Source organism: Rousettus aegyptiacus, unplaced genomic scaffold (genome assembly GCF_014176215.1).
Source record: "Rousettus aegyptiacus isolate mRouAeg1 unplaced genomic scaffold, mRouAeg1.p scaffold_m13_p_10, whole genome shotgun sequence".
Lineage (NCBI taxonomy): Eukaryota > Metazoa > Chordata > Mammalia > Chiroptera > Pteropodidae > Rousettus > Rousettus aegyptiacus.
Window position 1 is genome coordinate 39673697 of NW_023416285.1, and position 18814 is coordinate 39692510.

The window sequence follows — 18814 nt, forward strand, 5'->3', positions numbered from 1 at the left end:
AAGATTTAAAATGACAAATGTGTAATAGACTAATACGTGTGCTTCCTAATAACACATTAACTAAATCTATTGGAAAGTCTAGTAACTACTATAATCTTGAATTATTAAATTATAAAAATATATTTTGAGATATTGGTAAAGCCAGTAGTTTGATATAAAAATGTATGTCACCGGCTAATACCATTGTGGTTTGTTACCTATATTCATAATTGAAGGCGATGTTAAAGTATAGCTAAAAATAGTGGAAACATGTTATTTCTTTTTTCAGTTCATGGACCACCTGAGTTCTATCCATGGGCCCCTGGTGATCCAGAAACTATAAATTAATCATTCCTGACACCTAATGTAGTTTACATTTGGATCACTAAAAAAGGAAATATTAGACATCAAAACTTCCAAAAGTAAATCTTCGAAGCCCTACAAATCCATGGAAACATTCATTAAATAAGGTATTTCTGAAGAACAAAACACTAATTTTTTTCTCCCAAATATTGTTTTTCTACACCATGCTATAATGAACATTTACGTGATATGTTTCCAGTATCTTTATAATCATGGATCACTACATGGTCTACAAAACACATGTGTAGTTTTATTTGATTTCTTAAAGAATTGACTAAATCACCTAGATTCTAGTTCAAGATTCGTTTTGCACTGATTCAGTGATCTTGTATATTTCTCTTCTTAGCCTCCCTCTTTCTCTCCTTTCTTTTCTTTGCCATCTTCCTTCCTCTTTCTTTCCTCCCTCCCTGCCGCCTTCTCCTTTTTCTCCTTCTCCTTCTTCTCCTCTCCTTCTCCTTTTCCCTCTCTCTTTCCTTCTCTCTCTCCCTCTCGCCTTCACTCCTTTTTATGTTATTTTTCCTTCAACATTCAATAAGAAATGAATATACACCAATAGCTGCGCTAAGCAGTGAGGGTGCTGATCTCAGAAACCCCACAGTGAGTCATAATAAAGCATGATCCAAAGAAAGATTTTCCCTACACCTAAAAATACTTAAGCTTCTGTGTACTTCACTTTCATGGTTCCAAGGGGACCTAGTGAGGGTTTCACATGTTTAAACGGTTTTGTAAACTTTGCAAAATGAGAAAATTAAAGCACAGTCAGTCAAGGCCACTGTCTCTTTCAGTTCCTGCTTCCCCTCACGTTCATGACTTTTAGAGTGCTTAGGCATTTTGACATTCTGCCAAGCAGAAGTTTAGTAAGGGAAACATTTAGTTTGGGTTTAGTGAAATCTACTTATGTGGTTTGTACTCATTTTCATGCATAGAGGAGTTTCTCAACCTCGTGGGTACACAGCAATAAATATTTAAGAATTTAGTCATTTCTTTTCTCCCTAGTTAACTTTTGCATACTTACGAAGAAATCGGCATCTTATTTGTGATTGTAACTCCCAAGAAGGTAGTAGCCAAGTCTATGTGGCTGTGAAAGTTCACATGACATAGGCCTTTCTTCACCTTGATAAAATTCTCTTACAAAATGACGCTTATCTGATTTTGTCCACTTGGGGCACCAGACTCTTATCTAGACTAGTTAGAATAATATCTAGATACTAGTCAGAATATCTAGATACTAGTTACAATATCTAGATACTTAATTTAAGTATATAAATATAAATACCTACATAAATACTTAACTCTGGCTTTGGTTGTTTTAACACAGGGCTTTATGAAATTAACAAAGATTGTCGTGTGTGACAAAAGCAGCATTCAGTGACTGTGGTGACTTTGCAATGTGTCGGTTTGGCTAGGCTGAACTACATTTCCCAGAAGTCTCTTTCCTGTATGTTTCTGATTAAAGTGAGTCCCGAGAGAGATTCTCCTGTGAGATTTGAAGGGTGGAAGTGAAGCAGCAGCCATTTTGGAGCTCACACACATTGTCGTTTATCTTCTCTCTCCGCATTAGTGTGAAGCAGCAGCCAGGCCTGCAACTGCTCCGCCTGCCCTTCTCTTTCAGCTCCTCCAAATCCTGGGCCTGAAGTGTGTTTAGCTACATGATAAATGGTCCCAGCTTCTTTCTACAAGACACCCAGCCCCTCCAGGTGACAGAACTGACACAGGTTTCAGTTTCTCCTCATGCTTCTGCATCCGGCTTGTTTTGCTCTTTCCAACTTGCCACCCATCTCCTCTTCCTGACCACCTGCCCAGCATCAGATATGAGGTAGATAGCTTTCAGAGATTATTTCACCAGTTCCCATAATTACATAAACTCAAACCCCTGTAGCAAATCTCTGATTGTTACAGATACTTATGCTAATGTTTTTGCTTCTCTGATTGAATCGCGACTGACCTACATATTCCTATGCAATGTACTACAAATGTTTCTCTAATTGATTTCCAATCTTTCTCACTTAAGGAAGTATGATTGTGCTTAACCAGTATAATAGCTAAAGGATAATCTCTGTTCTGATCCTATCTAGACCGCTGATCCCCACTCCAGGATTTCCCACATGCCCTATTCTCCTGTCCCACAATGTTCATGCAGGAAGGTATTAAGATACAGCCATCGATCCTCAGTGTTCTCAGCCTCAGCCCTCTGTTCTTTAACTCTCCTAGGTCAGCATTCTCTTGGTCATTCAGCATTCTCATCAAGCTGTGGTACCAAGAGAGATATTTAAACACCTAGAAGAGTCACTCTGAGGATGGAGCCACTCACTCTGCAGCTCTTCAGCATTCTACATGTTATACCCTAACCGTGACCGGGCAGCAGAGGCTTGGGCACACTCAGGCTCTTCACTGTTTGGTCACTTTATGCCCATTATTACATGCATTATAGCAGCTCTTGTTGTTAGTCCAGTATTTCCCCAAAAATATACATACTAGGCCAAGTTATATCCATAAAATACAATATATGTCTTTAGATTAGTATTCAGTGAACAAATCTTTCCAAGGGTATGCTATAGAGTGTTTGGTGGGGTGTACGCCTCAGGGTCAGTTCCAAACTTACATATACAGATGGCAAGAATGAGCCTTTTACTTTGTAATCCTATAACACATCCTTTTAAAAATAGCTTTGTCAATGTAATAGCTCAACTATCACCTCTCATATGAGGTCTTCTTCAAATCCTCCAGGCAGAGCTAATGTCTTCTTTGTTTAGTACATAATATCATTAAAACAAAACCACAGTGTATAGAGATTGGATGTTTGTCCAATCTATCCACAAGACTATATCATTTCAAGGTCAGAAATTGCACTTTATTCAGCTTCACCTAACTAGCGCCTAGCATACTGATGAGTTTTATTCAAATTTTGCTGAATACATTTTTAGTTATTTTTATCATCACTAAGTGTGCCATTCTTGAGGAAAATAATTCCCAGTTACTTTTATATGCTACCAAATAACTGGATCAATATTGAAATCTATCTAACAATTAGAACGTTTACTACCATTTCTGACCCTCTGGATTAGTGCTGTTCAGTAAAATTTTCTGCAATGCTGGCTATTATGAATTTGAAACATGGTCAGCACAACTCTGGATGTTTCCCAGTGTGTAGACACTCCACAGGGGTAACTTATATTATGACTTTGAGTCTTTTAAAAATGCCACAGACCAAGCTCTTTTGCTATCTAAAAATCAGCTCTTTAACCTGAACTTACTAAAGATCTAGAGAAAAAATAATCTCATCAAGATTAGGTGTTGATAAGATAATCTTTTCTCAAAAACAAAAAATAAAAAATAAAAATAAAAAAGCTGTAGAGTTCAGTGGCATCATTGACTTGGGCTGTTTTGAATGCCCTTGAAAATGTTCCTTATTAACTTATTTTATGTTTTGTTCCATTTTAAAGTATCTTTTAAAAAAATTCTTTAAAGAATCTAATAAAATGGGATAAAAGATAAGCCTGTTAGACAAATGTCACCTTGCGGTAAGTTCATAGGAGTTTTTCCAAGTAAGTTGATGACTGTAAGTGGGAAAATGTTTTATGCAGTACAATGCATTTTTACTGTAAAGTGAACATAGTGTTGGATAAATAATCTTTATTTTAATCTCTTCTTAGAAAAAGTTTCCCTGAGATTATAGTCATTCTGTTAAAATAGCTATGCACAGTTTACAAAATACATTTATATAAAACTGTCTAGTAAACACAAATAATGGATTCTGAAGTTAATGCCGTTTTGTTTTTTGGATTATGGGGGAGGGACATTTATGCTCTTTCCCTCAAAAAAGAGAGAACCAAGAAAACAAATCTCTATAGAAATTATTAATTTATTCGGAATGCTTGATGTCTTTTAAAGGTTTAATATTTAACAAAAAAAAAAATTTACCTGTTGAAAAAAAGAGGTTTCACCTGGTATAAGAAGAGGACTATAAAGATGAGATGTAACTACAGCTTTATCATACATGTGTTATGCACTTGTATTTATCAAGAAATTCAGAAAACTGGCAACTTTAAAATTTTTTAAGAGTTTAAATTTAGAGATACTAATTTAAACCAAGGACCTTAAAAGAATTAGCTAACCAACTAGCCTCACAATGACTAAATTTAAAAATTTATATTTCATCTGTTATTTAACTGTAGACTTTTTAGAATAAAATGCATTTTTCAAAAGCATCAAGCCACACTGCGAATTCGAAAACAAAGATTTAAGGAATTTTTAGGGTAAAAAATGTAGAAAATGAAGTCCATTGTTTATATAACACTGATTTGAGCTTATACACTACATTTGCTAGAAATTACTTAATACATATTTCTACAGACCTGGGTTTGAACCTTTGTTTCAACACTTACTAGTATTCATGGACAGATTCTGTGACTCAGTTTCTCCATCAGTAAAATGTGGATAATCATCATCATGACTTTTTATATAGAAAGCACTTAGAATGTTAAAAACTCAATAGATCTTAGCCTCAATAAAGGCAAGATTGGCTAATATTAGGAGAGCTTTTTCTGAAATTTTTAATATCCCCTCTTTTTCAGTTTATTTCAAATGTAAATCTTAATATATGTGATCTTCAGTAATACTTTTTACTATTTTCAATTATAACCTATAGCAAGATAAATCAGGACAGTTGAAAGCCTACAGAAAGGGTAGGGGTTAAGAAATTGTTATTATGAGTCAAACTAAAATTCTAGTCATTTCCATAGAAATGTCTAAGAACATATGCAAAAGTAATTTTGAACAATAAATTTAACAACAATAGCAAAAGTAACCTTTTTCTGGTGAAGCACAGTAGCAATTGTTAATATATTAACTTGAAGTCACTAGTGAGAGTCTCATTGAAAATTTGAAGTTGTCTTATTAAGTTAGAAATAACAGAAAGAGGAGAGGGAATCTGTATTCTACTCCAGAATTCTTGTAGAAGGGTGAATCACAGGAGGGAGAATCAGTAGTAACAGCTGGAAAAAAAGGAAAATAAGCAGAGCAAATCTCTGGGGCCTGCAGGAAAAAGGGATTATACTGAAAGCTGACCTCAGATGAGGAGCATGACCCAAGTATTTAGCCAGCAGGATGGCCATATGTTACCTAAGAGAAGGGAGATGGGAAAGATGCCCAGTCAGGGATCCAATGACCCTATGATTAGACAATAAATGGAATGCCCATTGGGGTTAGACAGATCTAAGTCTAAGTCTTGGCCCAACTGTTTACTAGCAATTTAGCACTAGGCAAGTTTTTAAATTCTCTAAGCTTCATTTTCATTACTATAAAATAAGGATAGTAATAGTAGTTTCTTATAGTTTTGTTACATTAAAAAAGACAATTTCTGTAAAGTGGTTAGCATGACTTCTTGCAAAAAGTAAATTTAATAATATCATTCGAAGGGATATCTTTAAGTAACCATGGATAAATAAATATTAATTGAACCGTCAATTACCAGGGAGAATCTGCAAGCTTTGAAGGACTAATAGCTCTAGGCAAGGTCATTATTAAAGATGTTATGCTTTTTCTCTTTTTTTAATCTTGGTGGTTTTTCTTAGATTCTCTTTCATTTTGGTTTGTTGATCTTTCTCATGACCTCCTCACCCTGAACTTCCAAAGTCAGCTATGGTGGGAAATGAGGTCATACTAAAAAATGTGCTTCTGTAACTCAGGGCTAGTCTCTATTTGGTGCCTCATTTAGAAATACCTTTTCTGCCTTAACCACCCTAAGAAAGGCTTCTGCCTTTAGAAGACAGTGTACATTTCACATGCTCTGGCTGCAAGATGTTATGCTTATAAGAATGATAAGTAAATCAGATATACAGCCATATTCTATCTCACTATTAATACCAAGTTTGTTTACAGCTTGAAGATAACTGGCAAATAATTCTTCCCAATAAGCAGTTATTACTTACTCTTTAGTAGGCTTCCATGCTAAAATCTATGAAGGCGATATAAGAAAAATCCAGAATATTTGATTTTTTTTTTAGGTGTGATTTTAAACTGTGTTTAAATTCCTAGTATGATGCAGAAAAAAAGGCTTTAAAAGTACAGTTTTAGACTGTGCATCAGAAGTCTAAGTTACTTAACCTCTCTTGACCTCAGCTTTTCTCCTCTCAGAAATAAAAAAAATTGAACTATCTGATCTGTTAATTACTTGTTAAATAACAAAACAAAACAAAACAAAACAAAAAAAACTGCTATGTGGTTCCATGACTGTAGTGGGCACTTAAGACAGTTTGATTTACTGATGCATTTGTCTCACAGAATACAAAAACAGATCATTTTAAAAGATAGTAGTGATAGGTTAAAAATAAGATATTAACAAAGAGAGCTCTTGAAAAGTGTATTAGTGAGAAGATAGAAAATGAAAAAAATTAGGCCTGAGCACCTTTTTGTAACATTGGTAAATCACTCGTCAACTTTTTTTCCACACACAGATTAAAAATAATTTCATTAATTTTACTTACATCTAGAAATTAAGTATTCATTTTTTCAAGTCCTCAAGAAAAAAGGGGAGATGATTAAATTGTAGCCTCCTGTTTTTACTTAGATGTGAGGAAAAGTGATCAGGAAGTGGATAAATCTATATAATACCTGTTTCATTTTCCTAGGGCGACTAGAACAAAGTTCTAAAAGCTGGGTGGCTTAAAACAACAGCAGTTTATTGTCTTACTGTTCTGGAGGCCAGAAGGTAGAAATCAAGGTGTCCCAGAGCCATGTTCTCTCTGGTAGCTCTAGGAGAGAACCTTTTTCTGCCTCTATCCTGGCTTCTAGTGTTTTCCAACTCTCCTTGGCATTTCTTGGCTTGTAGATATATCACTCCAGTCACATGGCCATCTTCACATCTTTCTCCTGTGAATCTGTGTCCAAATTTCCCTTTTTATAAGGACACCAGTCATATTGGATGAGGGCTCACCCTCATGACCTCATCTTAACCTGGTGAAATCTCAAAGACCCTTTTTCTGAATAAGGTAACACTAAGGTACTGGAAATTTCACTTCAATACATCTTTTTTAGTGGACATAACTCAACCCATTATAATAGAACTCTCTCTGCAAAAATATTCAGTGAATATACAAGATTTAAAGTTTTTCAAGAACTGTAAACTGAAAGAAGTTTCGGACAGGACTGTCATCACTTGTATAAACAAGACACAGCTTACTGGAACCATCAAGAAATTTAGATATACTGATTAAGATAAATTTTTGCCTGACTGGCTGAGTCAGTATCTTGGGAATAAAATATTACAGGTATAAATAGTCATATTCATAATAGCTGAGGTTTTTTAGATCTTGCTAGTTTCTCAACACCGTTCTAAATGTATGACCTGTATTAATATATTTAATCCCTTCCATGACACTACAAAGTAAGAATTATTATTATCCCCATTTTATAGTTGAGAAAACTCAGGCACAAAGAGATTAAGTAATTTGACCAACGCTGTACAAAAATTAAGTGGCAAAACTAGGATTCGAACCCAAGAAATCTGCCCCCAAAAGCTGTGCTATTAATCCCTATGAACGGTCCCTGAACTTACACTTTAGTAATGAAGGAAGACTTATCACCATGAAATATCTTAAAAACAGTCTTTTGTGAATCAGAGATCAAAATGGGAAATAGAAAAAGCGAAAGACTGAAAAAGTTACTCGTTAAAAGCCTGGATGGGTACAACTGGTAATAGATTCCATTCACTGTGATTATTTGAGCAAATCTTAGGAAGAAAGTCTGACCAGCTTTTATATAAAAGATATTAAAAGATCATTATGTTATGAAAGGATATAATAGAAATAAGGATGTCAAGCATCTTAGAAATAGACCAATAAGCTATTTATATGTTAATATAAGATTATCTAATATCTAATTTTCATAGAATCTCTAATTATAAATATAAACTGTATTTTTCAATTAGAAAAACAACGTGCATTTGTTTTAATAATGCAGAAATGTGTTTCCTAAAAATTCTAAGTGAATTTTTTTTTAATGGCCTGTTTTTTATCCTAGAGAACAGTTCTTTTGGCCAAAAATTTCTATCTAGTCCTCTTGGTAAAATTAAACTATTTTTAAAAGATTTATATACTTTTTAACACGTAAACACAATTAAAGATAACGTTTATTGATTAAAGTATTTATTTTAAGTGGTCTTAAAAAATAGATATATCATTATAACCTCAATGCTTAAAAAAATGATCAAATCTTAAAATTGCAATGACAACTCTGTTGAGCCTTTTAGCTTGTTCAAAAGCTAAATTTCTGATTGGGCCATTATTTTAAAACTAAACAAAAATATATTAAGATATAAAAAGCTTTAGCATTGAACATGTTAAAGCCGATTTTTAGCCAATGTGCTTAAAGGTATATTCGTGACTGGAACTGAGAGTCCCAAATGCGCTGATTTGCACGTATTCTCCTTGTAATCAGCGGTTTCTGTCTGGTTTCTTTATTCTGCTTTGTACACTGAGGTATTGCCAAACTGCTGTGTTGTAATTTAAGACCTACTTAGATTAAATTTAATTGTACTAATCTTTTAACTTAATTATTTTTTCTATGGTGTTATATTACTCTTCACTGTATTATTATTATTATTATTATTATTATTATTATTATTATTTGGACATATTTTATAAGCAATTATAATTCATGTATAAAAACCAATGCCCATAAATAAAAGGCAGTTAAATTTTGCATGCAACAGCAATGCTATAAGTAAAGAGAGAAATCTTTCAATGAATATTGCTTTTGAAGGCACAAGGACATTCTTGGCAGGTATTTTTAGAAAATGGAACATGTCAAAGTCACCAAACTGGTCATAATATTTTTCCAACCGAATGCACCTAATAAGAGGTATTTTTAGAGAATTTATATTTTAAATCCAAAAGTGCTTTCTAAATTATATTCTAAAGGAAATACTTAATATTATACTCTGCATATTTCTTTCAATAGCTCATTATAAGTAGTTTGTTATTATATTGCTGACTTTTTAAAACATGTAAATGCATGCAGAAAGTATTATAAAATGAAACTAATCATTGTAACATGAACACATACCCAGTTAAACCACTTAGTCATTTCCTGAGTGGAATAACTCTATTACTTGATCTCAAACAAATAACATTTTGTTTTATAACAGGAAAAAACTTTGTCTCATTAATGGTAAAGGCATGAGGTAATCACATTAAAGGCTTAATGTGTAAGCCTTTATGTAGATAAAAATATTTTTTCAATAAATGATGCCTTTGTTCATAAAACAGTTTCTGTCAACTAGAAATATAAAAAGTCAACATATAAAAATGTATTCATAAGCTATAATAGCTGGTCTGGATATCATTTGAGGTTTTGGGTCTTCTTTTTTCTATAGCTGATAGAAGCTGTGGTCTGAAAATATAAACTGAAATAAATCTTAAAGTAATGTTGGGTCAGAAGGAGGAGCTGGGAGAGGAGGTTTTTGTTTTTAATGAGAAATTTAGCTGTTATGATAATATTACCATTATTGGCAGATTTCGCATATTTACATTACTAGTTTTAGAATAGATTGCCTGTATACAAAGAGATTTTCATTAATGTGATAAATCTGTGACATTTGTTAAAATAAAACTGGACACTTTTTAAAAAGTAGTTCTAATAACTACCTCTCTAAGTCTCAATCCAGAAAACAGCAACATTAGACCAGTTTGATTGAGTCCAAATATATTTTGAGAAAAATTCTTACCTAGATGCTCATAAAACTTTGTAAGTTGACTGTCATCATAGTCTTCTATTTTGCATGTCAGTAGCAAGTACAAAATATTCTTCTCTCCATTTCCTCCCCCTTATTGGCCCTAACATTTTGTTTATTCTCAGAGCTAGGAATTTACTTTTAGAGGTAATACAGAGCTATTCATTTATTTTTTAATTCATTTATTTTTATATACAGAGCTATTTAATTGTTGGCAATTGTGATCCTAGTCTGTTAAGTGTTTGAGTTAACTAAGTGGAGCTCCCTCCCACTCAGAGTACAGTGGTGAAAAAAAATCACAAAGTCCTGTCCTGCCACTGTGTAACCTAAGGAAGTTATTTAGCCCCTTTAAGCTCAAGTTTACTCATCAGTAAAATGAGGATAATAACAATATCTATTTTACTCAACTATTGTGAGGATTAAATGAGGTAAAGAAACTGGATTAATCAAAGCATAAAGTGCTCATACATGATCTCATTTTAAACATTTTATTTTGAATTATATGAATAAAAATGCCTTGTGCAAGTGGAGGATCAGCAGTGGAGGCACCAACTACTTCAGAAGGGAGTGGGGCAAGATCTGAAAATGGAGGACTGACAGAAAAGTTGCACACAAAATGCTCGTGTGGCCAGGCCTCCTCTCCTACCCCGGCAAGGAATCAGGTACCCCTAGCTCCTCCCATAACCTCCTATCCCTTCTTCTCCCCTACAACATTTATTCTCTGGAGAAGATGAATGGAGAAGCTCTACACTTGAGGACACCATGGAGAGCTAGAGTGACATGAGGGACTTCAAGTAGGCCATTAAATGAAAATGTACATGCTGAACTGGAAGAGCCTCAGAATCTTGATTCCACCCCACCCCCCACCACACACACACACATTTTCTTGTATTTCTTTGATAACAATATAAGTTAATTCATGAAAAGAACTTAACCTCAATGCAAGATACAAAGTGACTCTACAGAATAGCACTGAGAGGAAATTGTATGAAATTATCCTTACTAATAATAAGAACTACCCTTAATTGAGTGGTTACACTATGCCAGGCACTTTATGTATATTTTTGCATATAATTCTTCTGAGCATGTATTGTTATTCCTATTTTCGTAGATAAGGAAACTAGAGACATAACGTGACTTGCGAAAAACATCATGCAGTTAGTGATAAAGCCAGGTTTCAAGTAGATTGATCCCAATGCAGGATGTCCTTCAATACCATACTTTGCTCCTCTCATAGCCCTAACCTTGAGTGCCTATTGTAACAAGTAAGATTTCCCTGCCCCATGTTTAAAACCCAAATATTGCTTTTTCTTTTCTAAATCTGTGAACAGTAATTCTATATTACCTCTTTACATAAACTTTGTTTTAATAACCTTGTAAAAAAATTTGTAAGTCCTTTAGGACTAGAATCTAGCCTTTTCATTCTTCAGGACAGCTAAACTCCATCAGAGTCCCCATAGATCACATGAAGGGAGAGGTGGAAGGAAACACAGGAAATGGCTTTTGGAGTGGGCAAGAATTAGATTCAGCTACTTTAAGCTACAAAGTGGGAGCAGAATATTTCAGCTTTGATGCAAAATATGACACCTAGAGAATCAAGAAATAAAATGAGATTGAGTTGACGCATGTCAGAAATAGCCTAGAGTACTTGTTTTTAATATATATTTTTTGCATCTATGTTTAATAGCATTTATTTGATGCTGAATTTACTCCCGAGCCATATGTTGTTTCTTCGTTTTCTTTTGGGATACCTTTTTCTCCTGTGCAACCTTCTCTTCTAGTTTGAGAACAATCTGCTCTTTTTCAGTGAGGATCGTCTCAGTGTGGCAGGGAGAGCTCAGGTAGGGCTTATCCTCCCAGGAGCTCTGTCGATTCTTCACCGCATCTGGGGAGCTTTGCTCACCTGCCTGTGGTCAATGACCAGAGAATCTACATCTGAACCTTTACATTCAGCATCACTCTCTGCATTTTTAAGCATGTGCAGCAAAAATTTAGGACTCTTTTAGGGCCACTGACCCTGCGTCAAGCCCCACTGTTTGGCCTGGGCACACCTACCAACGCCACCACTGTAATAACACAGTGGCACACTTCACCTCCGTAAACCGACGTCCTTCAGATACTTAGTGGCTTTTCAGATATGCATACCCTTGATGGCCTGGGAAGTTTCACAAGTGTTCTTAAAGTGAACTCAAAAATTTGAACCTCTAGTTTTGCATGATTTTGTGGGGTTTCTGGGTCAAGTGAATAGCGAACCATTTGCAGAGGTCACCTCAGACTGCTTATGGGAAGAGCTCACTTTTAATATTTATACCCTGAAGGAATTCTTGAAATAATTTTTAACGTCTCAAGGAACTCCTACATAAATATTCTCATATCTACAAATCACAGAATGTTAATGTAAGTTAAAGATATAATAATCCAATAACAATTGTTAGTAATTGTCACAGAAGAAGAGAATGACCTTTTTCTGTCAATATGGTAAATAACTTGTTTACCTAAAAATAAAAGGTGAAAGTGAGAGGCAAGAAGCATTTATTTGAGATTAAAAAAAAAAAAACGAATATATTTTAGGAAGCATTGATGTAGGCAGAAACCCACATAGTGCTCCAGTTAGGAGACAAAGGCAAGTGGTATTTGTGAAAAAGGGAAAGGAACAATTATATCAATAGAAAAAAAGCCTTTCTATTGGTTCAAATAAGCTAACGTAGTGATGCTAATTCTAAACAATGTTTTTAACTTTTGGTCCAGTATTCACAATATCAGCTTTCTTGTTTTCCTTGCAAACAGTTCTTTGGGATATGGTATTGCTTTAGGCCCAGTCCAAAGGTTATTTTTCCCTGCTTTGACATTCCAGACATGAGGAACAAGATGTACAAGGCAGTTCCTCTGAGATGGCAGCCCCAACCCCGTTTAAAAGTGGCTCCATTTATTTTTACAAATTTATTAGACTAGTCTTTTTGTGTGGTTCTCTCTTCCCACAAAAGACACCAAGTCTAACATTAGTTGGTAGTGTTAGACGGAGAAAATTTAGCTTTCCTGTTTACTTCCTGCTTGTTTTTTTTAACCATCTCTAGGGTGTTCGCCCAAGTCTTCCAAGACACCTTGACAGCATTAAACATGCAAGGACTTTATTAGGGAACACCTTTGAGAGAAAACGGAGAAGAGGACTGGGAAGACTGGGGAAGCCATCAGACCACAAAGCATGTGCAACCCTGTGTGAAGGAGAGAGGAGGTTGGGTGACAGTGTTCTAGATTCTCATAAGTCTGCAGATCGGTCAGGGCGTCTTTGAGCCAATGTTGGCCATCAGAGGAGTCTGACGACATCGAGGTATCGGCCTGCTTCAGTATTCCTGCTGCACTCCATCACCAGCTCGGAGCAATGCATGGGAAGTCTGGTCTTAGCACCAACAAAATGATGGAATTCAGAGAACAGCAGCTGGGCCGTTGGTCAGTTAAGTTCCCTGTAGCTGGAGATCTTCAAGGCACATTCTCAAGACCACCAAACCTAAGACCTAAATGTTTATCATAAAAGTCTACCCTACGAGTAGCTAATAAGGTAAGCTATGTGTTTTCCCCCTATTCAAAATTAAAATGACTTCTTACTCAAACTTCCTTGAAAAAAGAAGTTAAGCTTAGCTTATCTTTCTTGAAATTAATATCTTACACAGTTCCCTCTCATAAGTTATAAATATACACATATAGCAAAAATTAAAAAATTCTGTTAAATAGCTGGTTTATGCAAAAAAAAAGTGATTTGCTTTTCTAAAGCTGGGCTTTGTTGATTTAATTTAAATAAAAGTTATAAATTGATTTAGTTAATGTTATTTACAACATGAAAACTATTAACAATGCAATTAGTACTGCTACTAAACCATAGCCAACAAAATGTGAATAAAAGTGTACCTTAAGATAGATTTTTACATAAAGCTTTGAAAAAGTCATTTCCTTTCTGAGTAAATTAATCAGACTAACATAGTCCTATAAGTCTAGCAGTTGTGAAATTACTGTACATAAATGTTAGCTTTTTAAAATTTCTCTTGTACTTATTTATCCATAAAAATTGTTATTTTTGAAACCAGAAATAAAGAATAAAATAACTAGAAACTTGTACTTGTTTTCTGCACAATTACCCAATTCTGGATCAAACTTGAGATAAGCACATATGTATTTTTTTTTCCAACCGAAATGAGATGATTTTCATCTTTGCACATAATAATTGTTAAACAAGTCAAAGCTTGCCCACTTTTGTAATGAATGGAAAACTGCAGTGAAATGTTTGCTGCTTTCCCGTGAACGGTGGGATATTCTTCTTTCACAGAAATGCAGAACTTGATGAAGGACAGATCAGTAAAGCTCACCTTGACTGCAAGATCAGACTGAAGCTCACAAATTCCTTGCTCTTCTCTCAAGGTCAGGTTCTAAGACTGAACTGAAGATTTAAAGGGCCTCCCGTCCCTGTGTCGAAAGAAAGAGAGAATACTGTTCCGTTTTGTTCTATAGGGTTTCTAGCTGTTTTTAATAAAGCGTAAGTCCTAATAATATCCTCTGCATTCTCAAGCCCAAGCAACAGTGGGAAAGTCTCGAGATTTTCTATTGTAATATAATTTGTCCAAAAATTCAGATTGTTATAAATTGAAGGATGTTGTCATTTGACGTCAAACTAGTTTCTCCATTATATTGAGAATACTTGTTCAACTGGTTCATGTAATGAAAAATGCCTGCTAAGTACCTACTTGCTGCAGCCTTCTTCAAAACGCTACAAAATCAGGCCTACTACTTCTTAAAAACACTACTGTAATTCCCCCTTTAGCTAAAACACACAGTTGCAAACTCTTCCTCTGTTTAGCTACACGATTTCTATATGTAACAGGGGGGTCCTCAACCAAATGATAACACAATTTAAAACACTCTGGAATGAACTGGTCTTTATTTAATCAAGTCAACCATTTTGTAGCATCATCTAATCTCTTTTCATCTGTAAGAGTTTTTGGCATTAGTACTTCTTTCTGAAGAAAGCCCACAATTTTATATTCAAGAAGCTCAAACAACCCAAGCACAGGAAACATGAAGAAAATTTTATCAAGGCACACAATCAAAACTCTCTAAACCTCTGATAAAGATAAGATCTTAGTATCCAGAGAAAAAAGCTTGTTACATACAAAAGAATGAAAGCAAGGATGACATCAGATCTCTCATCAAAAATATTTCAACTGAGAAGAAAGTAGAGAAAAATCTTTAAAGGGGTGAAAGAAAAAAAACTATCAACCTAATGTATTATAGCTTCCCAAATATATTTCGACAATGAAGGAGAAACACTTTCAGACATATGATTTCATCAACAATATCATCAACAGCAGGCCCACCTTACAAGAGATAATAAAGAATGTTCTTTGGTCAGAAGGAAAATTATTCTAGATGGAAATATAAACCTACACAAAGTAATAAAATATTATAAATGGTAACTCTATGGTTAAACACATAAGATTTTTTCTTTAAATTTCTTACTATCTATAACTAAACAAAACTAAACAAAATTACATGTAGCATGTGGTTTATAAGTACAAGTAAAACATATTACAACACTAGTGCAAAGTAGGAAAGGGGAAAGGGAAATGCACCACTGAAATGTTCTTATACGATTTGTAAAGTGGTGTAATATCATTTGAAGATACACTATAATAAGTTAAAAATATATGGCATACATCCTAAAGCAACAACCAAACTAAAAAACAAAAGTTATAGCTAGTAAGCCACCAATGCGATAAAACAGATTAAGAATATATCTAATCCAAAAAATATCAAAAAAAGTAGAAAAAATAAAAAACAGGAGACAAATGAAAAACAAATAGCAAGATTATATATACAATATAAAATGTATATTATATATTATATACAATGTTTACATATAAACATTACCATATTAATAAATACAGTAAATGAAAATTATTTAAATGCTCCAGTTAAAAAAAACAGTGATGGTCAGATTGAATTAAAAAACAAGATTCAATTATACGGTGCACACAAGAAGCCCACTTCAAATATAAAGACACAAATATGTTAAGTAAAAGTATGGGAAAAAATATACTATGCTAACACTAATCAAAATAAAGTTGGAGTGACTATATTAATACCAGAGAAAGCAAATTTAAAAGCAGAAACTAATGGGAGGTGAACACACAGTGTAAATTTATATATATATATATATATATATATATATATATATATATATATATATATAAATGTTAAAGTATAAAATAAATAAATACATTAATTAATTGATTAATTAATTAAAAACAGAGACTAATATCAGAGATAAAAAGGTCATTTCCTATGGATGATGGGGTCCATTCATCAAGACGGCAGGGAAATTCTAAAGATTTATGCACCTAATAACAGAACTTCAATACACATGAAGCAAAAACTGATAGAACTAAAAAGGTACATTGACAAATCCAAAATTATTGTTGGAAATTTAAGTATGTCTATCTCAGTTATTGATAGAATAAAAAATGAATAAAGACAGGGAATATGAGCAACACCCTTATATAACTTGACATTTATAAAACACTCCACCTAACAGCAGACTATCCATTATTTTCAAGTACACACAGGACATTTACCAAGATATATCAGATTCTGGACCAGAAAATTGTCTCAATAAAGGTAAGATGATTCAATTTATACAAAGGAAGTTCTTTGGACAAAATAGAATTAAGAGAGATATCAATGAAAAAAAAAATTTCTACAAAATTCTCAAATGTTTGGTAACTAAACGATACACTCCTAAATAACCCGTGCTTCAAAGAAAAAAATCAAAAATAAAATTAGAAAGTATTTTGAGTAGAACAAAATCGAAAACATCAAAATTTCCAGGATGCAAATAAAGCAGTGCCAAGGGGAAAGGTTATAGGGCTAAATGCTTATCTTAGGAAAGAAGCTCTCAAACCAATAACCTCAGCTTCTACCTTAAGAAAATAGAAAATTAAAAAAGAGCAAATTAAACCCCAAATAAGTAAAAGAAAGGAAATAATAAAGACCAAGCTGGAAATCAATGAAGTAAAAAATAGAAAAACAATAAAGAAAATCAAGAAACTGAAAGCTGGTTCTTTGAGAAGATCAATAAGATTGATAAAACCCTAATATGACTTATAAGGACAAAAAAGAAAGAAAGCTCAAATTGACAATATCAGGAATGGAAAAAGTAACACCACGAGAGATTTTACAGATATCAAAAGGAAAATGAGATAATATTATTAAAACTTTAGCTAATAAATTCAACACATAGATAAAATTCTTGCAAAACACAAATTGCCAAAGTTCACTCAAAAAGAGATTGATAAGGAGAATAGTCACATAACTATTTTAAAAATTAAAATTATAGTTAAAAATTTTCTCACAAAGAAAACCCCAGATGGCTTTACAGTGAATTCTACCAAATGTTAAGGAAAAGATAATACTAAGTCTACACAAACTCTTTCAGAAATTGAAAAGTAGGGAATATTTCCCAACTCATTCTATGATGCCAACATTGACCTGATACAAAAACAAATAAAGGCATTAAAGAAAACTAGAGGTTAATGCTCATCATAAACAGAAATGCAAAACTGTTTAACAAAATATGACAATATTATTAAAAAAAGGATAATATATCATGATCAAATGGAGTTTGTCTCAGGAACACGCACTTTTATATTGAGATTCTTCAATATAAATCACCATATAAACAAACTAGAAGACAGAAAACATGCAATAATCTCAACAGACTCAGTATAACCACTTGATGAAATCTAACATTCATTACTGATTAAAAAAAAAAAAATCCCAGCAACCCAAAAGAGAAGCAAAATTCCTTAACCTGATAAAGGGCACCTATAAAATCCTACGGCTTATATTATGCGTAATGGGAAAAGACAGAATGCTTTCCTTCCAATTTAAGTGAAAACTGTCCTTTCTCACCACTTTTATTCAACGTTGTGCTGTTGGTTTTAGCCAGTGCAATTAGGCAAGTAAAAGAAATAAAAGGCATCCAGATTGGAAAGGAAAAAGTATAACTGTCTTTATTCACAAACAGCATCAGTGTTAATGTGGAAAATGCAATAGAACTTACACAAAAGCTACTAGCACTAACTTGTTTGCTAAACGAGTTTAGCAAAGGTTGTAGCATATAAGATCAATACACAAAAGTCAATTGCATCTCTGTATACCGGTAATGAACAATTGGAAATTGAAATTACAAATCAATAGCATAAAAATATGAAATATTTAAAGATAAATTAACTAAGATGTGAAAGACCTGGACAACAAAAAATACAAACATCGCAGAATGAAATTAAAGAGGATTTAAATTAATGGAGAAACATACTACACTCATGGGTCAGAAGATTCAGTATTATTAAGATGTAAGTTCTCCCCAAGCTGGTCTATAGATTCAAAGCAAACCAAATCAAAATCTCAGAAGGCTTTTTTTTCCCTAGAAGTTGGCAAATTGATTCCAAAATGTATGTGAAAATGTAAAAGACCTACAATAGTCCAATTTTGAAAAATAAGAACACATTTAAAGAACTAACTACCTGATTTCAAGATTTATTACAAAGCTACAATATTGGCATCAAGGTAGACAAATAGATCAATGGAACAGAAAAAATAATCAAGTTCCAAATTCTGTACACTCCTGCAATTGAATAGTGAGACTATATTCCGACCCCTGAATTCAGGTGGTAATAGAACCTCTTCAACCTATGG

The 18814-nt window shown here is 33.6% G+C and overlaps 1 pseudogene; it reads right to left on the reverse strand.

Annotated features, from left to right (window-relative positions):
- Window positions 1-11778: 11778 nt before the first annotated feature.
- On the reverse strand, window positions 11779-12328 carry LOC107518918 (annotated as a pseudogene).
- Window positions 12329-18814: the final 6486 nt, after the last annotated feature.